The sequence below is a fragment of the Copadichromis virginalis genome, linkage group LG14 (genome assembly GCF_057382275.1).
Source record: "Copadichromis virginalis isolate Kocher_CV1m ecotype Utaka linkage group LG14, C_Virginalis_male_GT1.1, whole genome shotgun sequence".
Classification (NCBI taxonomy): domain Eukaryota; kingdom Metazoa; phylum Chordata; class Actinopteri; order Cichliformes; family Cichlidae; genus Copadichromis; species Copadichromis virginalis.
In genome coordinates, this window is record NC_140631.1 from 28,409,823 (window position 1) to 28,427,022 (window position 17,200).

The 17,200-nt window shown below is 40.8% G+C and overlaps 1 pseudogene; it reads left to right on the top strand.

Annotated features, from left to right (window-relative positions):
* The first annotated feature begins 2,356 nt into the window (after nucleotides 1-2,356).
* On the top strand, nucleotides 2,357-15,314 carry LOC146694165 (extracellular calcium-sensing receptor-like; annotated as a pseudogene).
* The last annotated feature ends 1,886 nt before the right edge of the window (nucleotides 15,315-17,200 follow it).

Consider the following 17,200-nt stretch of genomic DNA (forward strand, 5'->3'; position numbering starts at 1 on the left):
GTCAGTCCGTTTTAGGGAAAAAGTGTTATATGGTTTCATTTAATTTTGAGATACTCCCGCATGGACGAGCAATTTGGAGTCTAGCAGAGTTATCACGAATAGCATACGATCTTCAGATATAATCCAATCAACCTTGCATTTAACCCGATTGAACATCCAGTTAACTCTGACTACTTCTAAGTTGCACATGTTAACCATCTATTCATCAATAGTTGATGGTTATGTTGTTCTCCTGCTTTGCAGCTTTGTTTGAGTCTGAATTGCGACTTAAACGTGCAAAACTTGAGAAACAGATCAATATTTTCCTCTTGTTGTTATTTAATGGTGGTTGGCAACCAGCGAAAGGAGCATTAACCGCCTCGAGCAATATTTTCTATCCCCATTGTTGTTTTGAAAGTGAATACCCGACGTGTGCGTCATACGTCACGTTGTACGTCAGGTGAAGGTGTGGTGTCGGCTATCGCACCTGTCGCATTACAAAGCTTCAAAAACGTAACAATCGCTTTAAAAACACAACCCAACGCGCTAAACATGAACAAACATAAACACCCGTGTTACATTATCACGTATATCCAGGACATCTCTTCTGAACCAAGACGAAGTGGTGCTACAAAGGAATTATTTGTTTAGGAGAGTGCATTTAATAGCAGTCTGGCCTGCCACAAAATGCACCGCTAAAAATACAGTTTCTGCTTGTCCCAGAATTTATTAATTTTGAGAGTGAAGTTGTAGGACTGATGCTGGTTAGTGGTGTAAGTTTCATGGATGTGACACCTTAACTTGAGTAAAAATGATGACCAGAGCATATTATTAGGTTAGTTCACTGTAGTTAGGCAGAGGTGTCTTAAAAAGTACCACCTTATACAAACCAAATGAAGGTCCAGTATAAGAAAGAATAAGAAGAGAACAAAGGAACACCCTGCTAAATGAAGTCATTTTTAAACATTACTCTAAATGTAGCCATTAGTTTTTGTTGCTGGCCATACAAAAAATAAGTATACTTCAATTATATTTCCCAAGTATACCTTACCTAGTACGTATACTAATAATGCTTCTTGGGATTATATTGGCCCCCGTTTTAGTACATAACAGTATTCTTGAAATTAACTTTTAGATGTACTTTTTGTTCACCATAAATGTACTAGCATAATGTCATAATGTCTACAAGAGTATAATTAAATATACTCGACTCTATCACAATACTAACCTTACAGTATTAATAATGTTTCACATTGTTTGAATAAACAAATACATTTATTAATATATGAGGTTCCATTCAGTTCAAGGAATTAAATTTTAGTGTGGCTGTAACTTACTCCTTCAGTTAAAAATTACGCTGTATATTGTAGTTTATATGTTATACTACTTTCACAGTGAATCGCATTTTATAGTAATACACTCTGAATGAGGATTTAAGTAATTACTCTTAGATCTACAGTAGAAAACAACAGAAATCCGGATGGTGTAATAGTAATCTCAGTAACATCACCAATTGTTACATTTGCTGTATTTTACAGCTGTTTCCATGGGTACGGTGAGTTACCGTAAAAATAATGTAATCTCATGGAATTTTCCCACAATTACATGCAAATTACAGTACTAAACTGCTAACATCCTTTAGAGTTTTTTACTGTTGATTTTGCAGTACTAAGCTATGGAAATTACTGCAAAGGCTAACAGTGTATCGTTATTTTCTGTATATGAACCAACATTAAATTGCAAATTTGGGCGAGTCCCTCCGTTTGCTGAACCTGTACATCAAATGGGAATGATCTGTCTCTATTCAATTTTTTCTTTTGCTGCACCAAAAGGTATAAATACCTTCATCTACATTGTGGTGCTTTAATGCTACTAAGAGTTTAGCTCAAGAAATGACATCGACACAGAGATGGCCAGAGCATGGATGGGCATTTCTGCATCTGTTGTTGGTGGCATCTCTCTCTCATGCTGAGGAGCCAGTGTGCAGGCAGCGAGGAGATCCTGAGAACCCACTGCTGTCTAAGAATGGGGATATTATATTGGGTGCTATCTTTTCTTTTCACACAAGCTGGAAAGACAGAAGAGATTCCTACATGAACCAACCTCTGCCACTACAATGTATCAGGTAAATGACACAATACAAATCAATTTACATTTAAGGAATCTGTTGGCTATCAAAAGAGGAGTAAAATGTATTTTGATTTTCTCAGTTATTTCATTTCCTTCCATTGAATGCTTTAATTTGAAATGCTTTTTTTTATATTTTGAGATTTATCCAGATTATTTATGTCTGCTTTAAGAAACACAATGCAATGCAAATTAATCATAATTGTCTCAATTAAGTTTAAATTTCAGAGATTTGCAGTTTGCCCAGGCTATGCTTTTTGCCATTGAGGAGATTAATAACAGTACAGACCTACTGTCAGGACTCTCTGTGGGTTATAAAATCTATGATAATTGTGGATCTGTTGCCAGAAGTGTAGGAGTTACATTAGCTTTGGCTAATGGTAATGAAAATGTGTCTGTACCATCCAAGACATCATGTACCAGACCTGCACATGTGCAGGCCATTATAGGAACAACATCATCTTCTACAACCGTAGCAGTAGCTACTGTCATTGGACCTTTTTTTATTCCAGTGGTGGGTATTATATATATTTGCCTGGTGCATCTTATGTACAAGTACCGAGTAGAATTGTTCTTTTTGTAATTTTGCATTATATTTGAACGTTTTATTTTTAACAGTTTCATCTTTTTTCATTCTATGTCTTTTTCATTTATATTTTTTTATTTTTAATTCTAGATTAGTCACTTTGCCACATGTGCTTGTCTCAGTGACAAAACCAAGTACCCATCCTTCCTCAGAACAATACCCAGTGACTACTACCAGAGCAGAGCCCTGGCCCATTTGGTCAAGTATTTTGGATGGACTTGGGTTGGAGCTATCAGATCCAATAATGATTATGGAAATAATGGCATGGCCACATTCACAGAAACTGCACAGCAGCTGGGCATCTGTCTGGAGTATTCTGTATCTTTTTTTAGGACAGATCCATATGTGAAAATACAAAAGATAATTGAAATTATAAAGGCTTCAACCTCCAAGGTGATTGTTGCATTCCTTGCCCGCGCAGATTTTAATGTGCTTCTACATGAGTTTTCATACCATAACTTATCTGGGTACCAGTGGGTAGGCAGTGAGTCTTGGATATTTGATTCACAAACAGCAGAAATGGATATGCATCACATACTGGATGGTGCCATTGGTGTTTCCATTCCCAAAGCACATGTCACTGGCCTGAGAGAGTTCATACTGAATAAGAAGCCAATTAATCCATCTAATAATGAATTGTTTACTGAGTTCTGGGAGACAACATTTAGTTGTAAATTCAAGGAGTTGAAGTCATCAGCAGACATTCAGAGAGAGTGTACTGGACATGAAGATATGACTGGAGTTCAAAATAACTTCATTGACATGTCTCTCATGCCTATCTTTAACAATGTCTACAAAGGAGTGTATGCAGTGGCCCATGCACTTCACAATATCCTCAGCTGTAATAAAACATGTAACAAAAATGTGCAGCTAGATCCATTCATGGTGAGCTTTTTGCTAATTTACATGACAGTGTTCACATTAAGATTTTTAATTAAAAATTGATTCTTGCATATTTTTCAGTCAGTAGGTGTGTAATATCTTTGTCATGCTATGAATTGAATTATGACATACTTCTTAGGTTCTGCAACACATACGAAAGATCCATTTCACAACTAAGGAAGGAGATGAAGTTTACTTTAATGAGAATGGAGATCCAGCAGCAAAGTATGACATTATAAACTGGCAGCCAAGAGAAAACGGCGTTGTGGAGTTTGTCATAGTTGGTCTTTATGATATATCATTAACTACAGAGAAACAGCTAAAACTGCAAAACAAGTCTTTAATTTGGGCAAGAAACTCAAAGCAGGTAAGCTATCATACAATTCCTTTTTTATTGTATGTATATGTACTTAAATTGTTTATTTTGGTTTTAATGCTTCAAAATTAAGAAATCGTTTGACATAGAACACCATAGACACAATTTTTTCTCAGTGTCTATACACGGTTAAATGTTCTTGATCATTCAGGTGCCTGTGTCAGTTTGCAATGAGAAATGTCCCCCAGGAACACACAAGGTACTCCAGAAAGGAAGGCCTGTTTGCTGCTATGACTGTATAAGATGTGCAGAGGGAGAAATCAGCAACGTTACAGGTGCGGTGATATTTCATTCTAACTTTGGTGCATTACAAAGCAAAGTTATGTATGTAGGAACGCCATACGAGAACTATTTAAGCATTTTGATGAATGTTTTTATGCAGAGATAATCTCCATCTAGATTGCCTGATTGAAATATTTAAAAATATTTAACACATTGCCACAGAATAGTATATATGTTTGCATTTGTTATTACAGCTCACTTATAAAGTGATAACCACTTAATATCGAAGTAATATCATGGTAGCATAATATAATAATAAAATGCTGACATTTATGTAAATGGATAGTAAGTCCCAAAATCTAGGGGTAATAATGTGGAACTACAGCTTGGTAAAAAAGTGGAAATAGTAGGGTAACAAGGCAGAAACAAGAATGTAATAATATGGTACTTTCTAATTTATTAGCACTCAATTACTGTTTGAGTGTTTGTGTAATAATCAGGAAACAGAGCTGCAAAATGCAAAACTGCCTGTTTCTATCTAATAACATATTAATAATCACACTTAAAGAATAGTAATGACTACCAGGAAACACCTTTTGCGTTTTTCAATTCAATTCAATGCCAAATCAAAACAATAGTAATCTCAAGCCACTTTACATTATAAGGTAGGCCCTAGAACAATGCATACAGAGAAAAACCCCAACAATCACATGGCCCCCTATGAACAAGCACTTTGGTGACAGTGGGAAGGAAAACCACCTTTTTAACAGGAAGAAACCTCTGGAAGAACCAGGCTCAGGGAGGGGCGGTTGGGGTGAGAGAAGGAAGACAGGATAAAAGATAAGCTGTGGAGAAGAGCCTGAGATTAATAACAAGTATGATTCAATGTAGAGAGGTCTATTAACACATAGGGAGTGAGAAAGGTAACTGAAGAAGAACTACTCAATGCATCATTGGAATCCCCAAGCAGCCTACACCTATTTCAGCATAGGTAAGGGAGGACTCAAGGTCACGAGATGCAGCCCTAACTATATGCAAAAAGGAAAGTTTTAAGCCTAATCTTAAGAGTAGAGATAGTGTCTGTCTCCTGAATCCAAACTGGAAGCTGGTTCTATAGAAGGTGGTTTCAGGGGCCTGAAAACTGAATACTCTCCCTCCCATTCTATTTTTAATTATCCATCCATCCATCTTCATCCGCTTTATCCGAGGCCGGGTCGCGGGGGCAGCAGCCTAAGCAGAGAGGCCCAGACCTCCCTCTCCCCAGCCACCTCCTCCAGCTTATCCGGGGGAACACCAAGGCGTTCCCAGGCCAGCCAAGAGATATAATCTCTCCAGCGTGTCCTGGGTCTGTCCTGGGGCCTCCTCCCGGTGGGACATGCCCGGAACACCTCACCTAGGAGGCGCCCATGAGGCATCCTTGTCAGATGCCCGAACCACCTCAGCTGGCTCCTTTCGATGTTGAGCAGCAGCGGCTCTACTCTGAGCCCCTCCCGGATGGCCGAACTTCTCACCCTATCTCTAAGGGAGAGGCCAGCCACCCTTCGGAGGAAGCTCATTTCTGCCACTTATATCCGCGATCTTGTTCTTTCGGTCACTACCCACAGCTCGATAGGTGAGGGTAGGGACGTAGATCGACCGGTAAATTGAGAGCTTCGCTTTTATACTCAGCTCCCTCTTCACCACGACGGACCGGTGCAGCGTCCGCATTACTGCAGCTGCAGCCCCAATCCGTCTGTCGATCTCCGGCTCCCTTCTCCCATCACTCGCGAACAAGACCCCGAGATACTTGAACTCCTCCACTTGGGGCAGGAACTCATCCCCGATCCTTTTCCGGCTGAGAACCATGGCCTCAGATTTGGACGTGCTGATCCTCATTATTGCTGCTTCACACTCGGCTGCGAACCGTTCCAGTGCGAGCTGGAGGCCCCCACCCAATGAAGCCAACAGAACCACATCATCCGCAAAAAGCAGAGATGAGATTCTGAGGCCACCAAAGTGAAAGCCCTCCGCCACTTGGCTGCGCCTAGAAATCCTGTCCATAAAAATTATGAACAGAACCGGTGACAAAGGGCAGCCCTGGCGGAGCCCATCACCCACCGGGAACGAGTCCGACTTATTGCCGGCAATGCGATCCAAGCTCTTGCAACGGTTGTATATGGATCGAATGGCCCGTAGCAATGGGCCAGACACCCCATACTCCCGCAACACCTTCCACAGGACACCCCAAGGGACACAGTCGAATGCCTTCTCCAAGTCCACAAAACACATGTAGACTGGTTGGGCAAACTCCCATGCACCCTCAAGTATCCTTGAGAGGATAAAGAGCTGGTCCAGTGTTCCGCGACCAGGATGAAAACCACATTGTTCCTCCTGTATCTGAGGTTCGACTAGCGGACGAACTCTCCTTTCCAGCACCCTGGCATAGACTTTCCCAGGGAGGCTGAGGAGTGTGATCCCCCTGTAGTTGGAACACACCCTCCGGTCTCCCTTCTTAAAGATGTGGACCACCACCCCGGTCTGCCAGTCCAGGGGTACTGCCCCTGATCTCCACGCAACATTGTAGAGGCATGTCAACCGGGACAGCCCTACAACGTCCAGAGCCTTCAGGAACTCGGGGCGGACCTCATCAACACCAGGGGCTCTGCCACCAAGGAGTTGTTTAACTGCCTCAGTGACCTCGCCCCCGGAAATTGGCGAGTCATTCCCCTCATCCCCAGACTCTGCTTCCTCCTCAGAAGACATGTCAGTGGGATTAAGGAGGTCCTCAAAGTATTCCTTCCACCGCCTAACAATTTTCTCAGTCGACGTCAGCAGCACTCCGCCAGCACTATACACAGTGTAGGTAGAGCACCACTTTCCCCTCCCGAGACGCCTGACGGTTTGCCAGAATCTCTTCGAGGCAGTCCGAAAGTCTTTTTCCATGGCCTCTCCGAACTCCCCCCACACCCGAGTTTTTGCTTCAGCCACTGCCCAAGCCACATTCCGCTTGGCCTGTCGATACCTGTCGGCTGCCTCCGGAGTCCCACAGGCTAACTAAGCCCGATAGGACTCCTTCTTCAGCCTGGTGGCTCCCTTCACCTCTGGTGTCCACCATTTGGTTTGGGGATTACACCACGGTAGGCACTAACCACCTTGCGACCGCAGCTCAATGCAGCAGCTTCGGCAATGGGGACGCTGAACATGGTCCATTTGGACTCAATGTCCCCAGTCTCCCTCGGAATGCTGTTGAAGCTCTGCCGGAGATCTCGCAGACTGGGGCCTCTGCTAGACGTTCCCAGCACACCCTCACTACGCGTTTAGGTGCACCGGGTCTGTCCAGCGTCCTCCCCCGCCACCTGATCCAACTCACCACCAGGTGGTGATCAGTTGACAGCTCAGCCCCTCTCTTTACCCAAGTGTCCAGAACATATGGTCACAGGTGTGGTGATACGATTACAAAATCGATCATCAACCTACGGCCTAGAGCGTCCTGGTGCCACGTGCACTTATGGACACTCTTATGTTCGAACCAGGTGTTCGTTATGGCCAAACTGTGATTTGCACAGAAATCCAATAACAAAACATCGCTCGGGTTCAGATCAGGGAGGCCGTTCCTCCCAATCACACCCCTCCAGGTCTCGCTGTCGTTACTCACATGAGCATTGAAGTCTCCCAGCAGGACAACAGCACTCCCCCCCCCCCCCCCCCCCCCCCCCCCCAGGGACTCTAAGAATGCTGGGTACTCTGAACTGCCACTCGGCGCATAAGCGGTCAGGACCCGTTCCCCGACACAGGGGAACGGGTTACAGGCGCAGGGAACAAACCCTCTCATCCACCGGGAAAAACCCCAACATACCGGCAGCAAGCCAAGGGGATATTAAATTGGAATTAATTAATTAAATAAAGATATGACACATGTAATTAATTAATTATTGACACATTTAATTAATTATTTATGTATTTCACATTTTAATTAATTATTGACACATGTAATTAATTAATTATTGACACATTTAATTAATTATTTATGTATTTCACATTTTAATTAATTATTGACACATTTAATTAATTATTGACACATTTAATTAATTATTTAATGATATATTTATTTATTTCATTTTGGCAGTCCTGGCACCTGGCTCTCATCATGAAAAAATTTTATCTGTCAGCCTCACCCATCAAACTCAGGGGGCGGGGTTAACGCTGATCGAGTCAAAACCATTGCTTTGGCCTGGTGGCCATTGTTTCTAGCACACAACAACCGGCACATGGAAGCTAACAGAACTGAACTTTGAAAAACCCTGTTTGTGTGTCACCAAATACCGTTTTAATATTTTTTTAGCCGAGAATGTAGTGGTTTAATCTTCATGTGTTTGGTCGGTTTGTCAAGATACAGCCTCTTTGCAAAAGTGCTTCGATGATGTCGGAGATGTCTGCCCAGTCTCACGGCAAAGCGTGGGATAGACCCGCTCGCCTCGCAAGCAATCCCACCGACAAAGCGCAGGCCCCGGTACACAGCTGTAGTAACCCCCGCTGACTTCTTTTACTGAGGTTATATTTATCGGTGTTTTATTTCCTGAAGTTCTTATGTGTCCTACGTGTTTCAGTCGCCAATTCTGAATTATAACTAACATTAAAAAAATGTTTAAGGAGGAGAGAGAGCAAATAAATCTGTTTAACATCTGATCTTTGGGTTTTTGTTCAGTAATCAGCGTGACCTGTGTATAAACGCATAAAAGAGATAACGTTGGTGTTTCTGTCATGTAGTAACTGCTGGCTTTAACTGTACAAAGGTTGTTCGACGCTATGAAACACATACAGACTTCATGATGTTCGGCTAATATTTTTATTGTGAATATTAATCATGAGGGTAAACGGCCCTGTACACCACGGAGCGAGGTCAGCATATCCACGATATCCTCAGCTCCATGAGTTAACACAAAGTTTCCCAGCTGACTATCTAACTGCCAACTATTCCAGAGACGTGAAAATATACAGCATAAAGAAAAGTGCAAGAGACTCAGCAGCAGATTAGAATAACAGTTATAGATTTAATAAATCACCAAATGAATCCAAGAAACGAGCAAACCTGTTCCGACAATTTGAGTTTGTATTCCCTCAGCTGCAGACTCGCTGCTGTTTAAATGTTTGAAAAGGAAGATTAGATATAAACAAATGTGAGGCAAGCACGTATAGTGGCTGTGTCCTGTTTTAAGATCATACATGTAAAATTGTTGTCTGACCTCCGTCGATCCAGCCGCTCAGAGTCCGTGGTTACCATGGTTACTGCATAAGCAGCTATAATGTTAACAGCTGGCACTGAGAAAACCTACCGGCAGCATGGGTGTTTATGTTTTTCATTGCAAAAGAACTGTCTGAATGGTTAACTGAAGTTAACTTGGATAAATTATAGTTAAGGAGTATCACAGATAACGCCTACGTCAGCTGTGTGACTGTTCACCACTACACTGAAATCAGCAGGCTATTACTGAAATACACGTGCTATATCATAAACTATGATATAAATAGGGAGGTCCTATTAACATGTTTAGTTTTAAAGGACACCTTCCTGCCTTTAGTCTCCTTCATGAGCAGTATTAGTTTTCTTCTAACATCCAGAAGTCTGCACGATGTGTTTCATAGTTTGTAACAAGCCTTTGACAGGTAAACATAACATGACCGAAAAAGCCAAAAAAAAAAAAAAAAAAGAGAGAGAGTGTTGACATAAGAAGAGAAAATGCTCTCAATAATGGGGACAGGCAAATGGTTTATTTATGTTTGATGTGTTTTTATTACTCCCTAAATATCGTCGGTGAAGTTCGCCATGCACGTCAGATTTTCCTGCGCATTTTTATATCTCTGCCAACAGAGAGAGAAAAAAAATCACATTCTAACAGACAGCTGGTGCTTAGAATACAGTTGAATAACTATTAAAAATCAGATGATATTTAGATGATAGTTCAGTCTAACACATGTGCCAGTGAACCATTAAACGTCTGTGAAACTATGCAGTTATGAAACATAACTCTAACCCCAGCCAAACCGATTTGCTCAGTTGTAAATAAAACAGCGAAGTAAACGTGACCCGACAGACAGAACCTGAGTGAATGAAGTCCAGCGTTTAACCACTGAGAGCTAAAACTCAGCTGAGGTTTCAAAGCTGTGTGATTGGACATCAGCCGCTGATAAAGCTGGCTCGCCTATAAAGTGCTCTGTAAGGAAAAATGTCTGTGAAGGTTCTCAGTCATCCAGGTCATCGTAGTCAAAGGAGCTTGCAAAGAAAAGCGTCTGGACTTCTTTAAGTTACTTGAAGACGTTTCACCTCTCATCAAGCTTCTTCAGTTCTAAGGTCAAATGGTGTAGAGTCCCAGATATAAATCTAGTGGGAGAAACCCCCCACAGAGGGACAAAAGGACCCCCTGATGATCCTCTAATCGCCTGAGCCAAGGTGTGTAACTGGGTGTGGGTCCCAATCAGCCAGAGTTTCGGGTGTGTTCATTGTGAAACCTGGCCCCACCTTATCATGCGAATTCCTGAGGGCAGATGGCCCAGGATGTGAGTGGGCGTTAAGGCGTCTGGGAAGGGATCTCAAAACTGGATTATAGATGGCAGAGAGTTGGTGTCGTAAACCCCCGCCTCTGTTCAAAGATGGTCGCTCACAGTGGACATAGATGGCTTCTTTCACTCCTCTTTCAAACCATCTGTCCTCCCTGTCCAAAATGTGAACATTGGCATCCTCGAAAGAGTGTCCTTTATCCTTAAGATGCAGATGGACTGCTGAGTCTTGTCCTGTGGAGGTGGCTCTTCTGTGTTGTGCCATGCGCTTGTGAAGTGGCTGTTTGGTCTCTCCAATGTAGAGGTCTGAGCATTCCTCGCTGCACTGTACAGCATACACCACATTGTTAAGTTTGTGTTTTGGCGTTTTGTCTTTCGGGTGAACCAGTTTTTGTCTGAGCGTGTTGCTGGGTCTGAAATATACTGGGATGTCATGCTTGGAGAAAACTCTCCTGAGTTTCTCTGATACACCGGCTACATAGGGGATGACAATGTTGTTGCGTCTGTCCTTCTTATCCTCCCTCGCTGGTGTCTGGTCTTCTTTTCTGTGCCTCTTTGCTGACTTTAAGAACGCCCATTTAGGATAGCCGCACGTTTGGAGTGCTTCCTTTACATGTGTGTGTTCCTTCTTTTTTCCTTCAGGCTTAGAGGGAACATGTTCTGCCCGGTGGTGTAGGGTCCTAATTACTCCAAGTTTGTGTTCCAAAGGGTGATGGGAGTCAAAGAGGAGGTACTGGTCCGTGTGTGTGGGCTTCCGGTAAACTTCGATGTTGAGTTTGCCGTTCTCTTCAATGTGCACAGCACAGTCCAGGAAAGGCAAACAATTGCCCTTTGTGTCTTCCCTGGTGAACTTGATGTTTTTATCCACAACGTTAATGTGCGCAGTGAAGGATTCCACTTCTTGTGTCTTGATTTTGACCCAGGTGTCGTCCACGTATCTGTACCAGTGGCTGGGTACTCTTCCTTAGCAGCAGGTGTTAAACAGCTGACAGGTGAGGAGGGGGATGCATGCAGGTAAACTGAGGGTCTGTTGAGCTGATCGCTGGTTTCGTGAGAAAAATGTCAGCTCGTTCTTTATGTTACAGAAGCACAGAGACACAAGACCAGGCGGAAAGAGACAATCGTTCGGTGAAAATGAGAATCTGCGAATGCAACATGTGGAACACGGAGAGTGGAATATGTAAACAAACCGGTTAACGTAACCCCCTGGGTGCACTCTGCATGCTAATTGTTAGCAGAGCTAGTAAAATCTCTGAAAACATCTGAGCACTTTTGCAAACATGTTCTATGTTGACAACCTGACCAGACGTATGGCGCGACATTCGCGGCTAAAACACTGTTAAAAGTGTAGCTGGTGACAGAAAAACGGGGTATTTTAAAACTACTCCACCACCATTGCTGCCTGTGATTTGATCTGCATTCTGGGATACCTGGCTGCCCCAAGTCTACACAAGCAATCGATTATCTAGGATCGACCTGTTTTGACTTACTTTGCACGGCAACCAATCAAATGTTAGAGAAGCTGCATGGGCAGCGTTAACCCCGCCCCCTGAGTTTGATGGGTGAGGCTGACAGATAAAATTATTTCATGATGAGAGCCAGGCACCAGGACTGCCAAAATGAAATAAATAAATATATCATTAAATAATTAATTAAATGTGTCAATAATTAATTAAAATGCGAAATACATAAATAATTAATTAAATGTGTCAATAATTAATTAATTAAATGTGTCAATAATTAATTAAAATGTGAAATACATAAATAATTAATTAAATGTGTCAATAATTAATTAATTACATGTGTCATAACTATTTATTTAATTAATTAATTCCAATTTTAATTAATTATTGACACATTTAATTAATTATTTAATGGTGTATTTAATTAATTCATTATGGCAGTCCTGGCGTTCCATAAGCTTGAAGGCCTACATAGCAAATTATTAGAGATAGGTTGATCATATTTAAGATTGACACATTAATTAATAGCAGGACTTCTTTGTGCAGTCTTGTATGAATGCAGTCAGGAAGACATGTTGATGGTTTGGAGGAATTAATTACTGAAGTTAACTAAGAAAGATCAATTGAAGAAAAAGATTCTAAAGACTTTCTAATATGTTATTAAACAGAAAGGCAGTTTTGCATTTTGTATTTCTGTTTCTGCTTATTACACAGAAACTACCACCAGTAATTGAGTGGTATTACTTACAAATGCCGAGCTGTAATAAAAAGTGCTGCCATAGAAAACTATGTATTATTAGAAAGAGAGATACATGTTTGATCTTGTAACACAGAGGTTCCCAAAGTGGGGGACATGCCTAAGAAATACCGCAGTGTCATTGCGGTATGAATTTTTTAAAAAAAGAACGCTTGGACACTGCTAGCATAATGGACAGGTTTTTGACAGGGCTCCCACAGAAACGCAAAGCAGAAGATGAAGCATCGCAAAATATGCTTCCAAACCAACTTCCCAACCCAAAGACTAGAAAATATGATGAAGCATATCTTACCTTTGGCTTCACCTGCACAAGTGCGAAGGTAGGTCTCCCTGACAGAATTTGTTTCCCATGCGTCGGGAGCATGCGCTGGGCTTTCCAAATCAAGGACAAACAGTATCCCACAGTTGTTTATGTTTTTAAAACCATTTTGCATAGAGGCATTTTTTGAAAAATGTATTGATAGCTATGTTGAATATTATTACACAGGAAGAAAAACAGCTACACGTAAAATAATTACATTCTGACGCCTCTGCCTTTCTAAATGGAGGGACAGTAACTGTGTGTGTATATGTAAGCATGTAACAACTGCAGATAGTAAGATTAACAGTATTTTGTCTCTATTCGCCATTGTAGAAATTCATCTCATGTAAACAAGAACATGGCGCACAGCGTGATGTCAAAAAAGGCAAATACCTTTGATGTTGCGTGAAAACTGAGTTTTTGAAAATCTCCAACCTGACAGGAGTTTTTAAAAATCTCAGTTTGCGGTGATCCGAAACGCCGTTTACCTGTGGACAAAAGCTCCATGCATAAATGCATAAAAAACCTGCTTTTTCAAAAATATCCGTGTATGTGTGGACGTAGCGTAAAAGAGTTAAAAGTTCATTTTATTGCTACCTATAATTTATTGCACTTTAATGTATTTGTTTGTTTACTAAATATTTGAGGTGTGAAATAAACTGCAATTGAGTTTGAAAACAAAAAATATGGGTGTGTGTGGTTAGAGGATCTATTTGTGCTGGGGGATGGGGTTTAGGTGGGGGGGGGGGGGGGGGGGGCAAAATTTTCTTGTAAAACAAAGGGGGGTGCCTAGCAAAAAAAACTTTGGGAACCACTGTTGTAACAGGATGTATTATGTAAAATTGTGTATCTTTCTGCCTTTGTGCTTGCTACTAAATATTTAGAATTATTTGCACATTGCTTCTAAAATGCAAAGGACAAGTATACCACATTCATAAACTCTGATGAATGCTCTAGAAGTTATATCTTTAAATCGTCATTTGATCACAAAACAGTGTGGCAGCCATTCAATAATAATGTTGTTTATGCACTTCTAATTCAACACCAGTAGAATATATCATAGCAGAGGCATAAAAAATTGTATTCATTAAGTGTAACATCTGCTTCAATATTAATTTCCAGATTCTATCACCTGTGTGAGATGTCTACCTGAGTTTTGGTCAAATGAAAGAAGAGATGCCTGTATAAAGAAGGAAGCAGTGTTTCTGTCATATGAAGAAATTATGGGAGCACTGCTCACTGCAGCATCTTTATTTGGGGCATGCATGACAATTATTGTGATACTCATTTTCTTCAAGTATAGGAAAACTCCTATTGTCAGGGCAAACAACTCTGAACTGAGCTTCCTGCTGCTCTTCTCCTTAATTCTGTGCTTCCTGTGTTCTCTGACCTTCATTGGTCAGCCCTCTGATTGGTCCTGTATGCTCCGACATGTAGCATTTGGCATCACCTTTGTCCTCTGTATCTCTTGTCTTCTGGGAAAAACAATAGTTGTTTTAATGGCCTTCAGAGCTACACGTCCAGGTAGTAATGTTAAAAAATGGTTTGGGCAGACACAGCAGAGACTCTGTGTTACAGCATTCACTCTTATACAAGTTAATATTTGTATCATCTGGTTAACAACTTCTCCTCCTTTTCCGTTTAAGAATTTTAAGGAAATCAAAGATAAAATCACTTTAGAGTGTGCCCTCGGCTCAGCTGTAGGCTTTTGGGCTGTTCTTGGTTATATAGGACTTCTGGCTATTTTATGTTTTATTTTTGCATTTTTAGCTCGAAAACTACCCGATAATTTCAATGAGGCCAAGTTTATCACTTTCAGCATGCTGATATTCTGTGCAGTGTGGATTACATTTATCCCAGCATATGTTAGCTCTCCTGGGAAGTTCAGTGTTGCTGTAGAAATATTTGCTATACTTGCTTCCAGTTTTGGACTGCTAATTTGCATCTTCATACCCAAATGTTATATCATCTTACTGAAACCAGAAAATAATACAAAAAAACATATTATGGGGAAGAAGGCACCATAGTCACTTTCAAAACTGAATGCAGTAAAATGGAATTTTAATGTTATTATTATTTTTACATAATTGGGTCATCATCCTTTCAGAATATAAATAAGCTGCCAGCAGGATATAGTCCATTGATACTGGCTTTGTAGAAACTGCTTCTTCTTTCTGATGCATTTTCATTACTTACTTTGTAATTTACTCAAACAAAAAAAAAAAAACATACCAAGTGACTGATAGCTAAAGGTTATTGAGTCATTCACACATTCATCATGACGTGCTTTTATTTTGTTCTGTCAAACTCTGGAAATTTGTTATTTGAATGACATGCCACTGCAGATAAAATTAGTAAGAGTATGTATTATTCTGTAACCTGTTCATTCTCCATATCAAGAGGCCTCCAACCACTGTTGAATTTTAGTGTGCAGCACAGTCTTGATTACAGTAGTTGCTTTGCTTTGTCCATGTATGCGTTTTATGCATGATTCTCAAAGAGCAGCTACACATAGATACATGGCTAATGAAATCAGAAAAGTTTAACTTTTTTCTCTTAATTTAATGATAATAGCAATAACAGTTAAGCTCTTCCTTGATATAAGATCAGAACAAAATACAGTCCCAAACGCATAGAAATAGCTGCGTTTTCAAAAATACCCATGTAGGTGTGGACACAGCGTAAAAGAGTTAGTAGTTTATTTTATTACTGTAATTTATTGCAGATTACTTGTACAGTGGAACCCCAACTTACGAATACCCCATTTAGCGAAAAATTCAAGTTACGAAGGCACTTAACGGCAATATTTCTGCCCGTGTTACGGCAAAATGCCCGCGTAACGAAATCCGCTGGCTCTGATTGGCTGAGCCCAGAATGCCTGCAGTTAGCAATTAGCCTATAGCCTATCGTTCACTCAAAAGGCGCAATGGGTGCTTCGACTTATGAAAATTTTCGACTTACGAAAGACCCTCAGGAACGAATTAATTTCGTAAGTCAGGGTTCCACTGTATAATATATGGTACTCTATACGATGAGATATTAGAGTAAATACAAAAACAGTAAATATACAAAAAAATTCTGCTGGTGTAAAATGTCTAAAAAACCTCTAAACTGCTAATCATTTACTGTTGCCTTTCTGCTGGCAACAGAATCGGTCTCCCAAGTAGATTGGGAGACAGATTCTAGCTAATTAAGGTGGACATTAAACTCTAAAAAGCTGTCATACTGCCCCTAGTAGCAGCAATAGATTTAATTTTAAGAACAAAAACACGAGGATATGCAGTTCATTTTCAACTTCTGTCTAATAAGCAACGAGTGATTTTAATTATTTATTTATTGTTGGCTAACTGAACTGAAATGAAATCCACTTGTTAGCCATAATGCATAGTTTTGAAGAGTCAATTATAAATGAAGACTTTGTGGAGGAGAGCCTGTTTGCGTGGGTGCACCAGTGGTTCACCGGACCAACAGGCTAAAGTCAGATTAGATTTTTCCTCACTAGATCAGTATACAGACCAAGCTGGCAGAGCAGATGTCTGTAAGATGCGACCAACAATATTTTATGCGAATAAAATGCTGCTCATCAAAAAACATGATAACTGGTCAGTTTACAGAGTAAGCAGAAAGTATCAAGTAGTGTAACAAATGGCTTTATCATAGGAGTAAGTAACATACTGTGCTACTCAAAAGTAACACGTAATGTATAATACATTACTGTTTTTGAGTAATGACCGCAGCACTGATTGCAAACTGGTTGTAAATTGATTTGATGTGCTTGGGTACTCATCGCACATCTGCACTGCCAGCTGATTGTGCTGCTTGGCCTTTCCACGTGGCCTGACGAGGAAAAGTCAAACACAGAGGGGACAGTGTCAACTTCAGCTTGTGGGTCTGGTGAACCACCGATGCAACTGACTTAAACACACACTTATCCACCTAACTGTCATTTGCAAAGTGATCTACAATCCCAAGC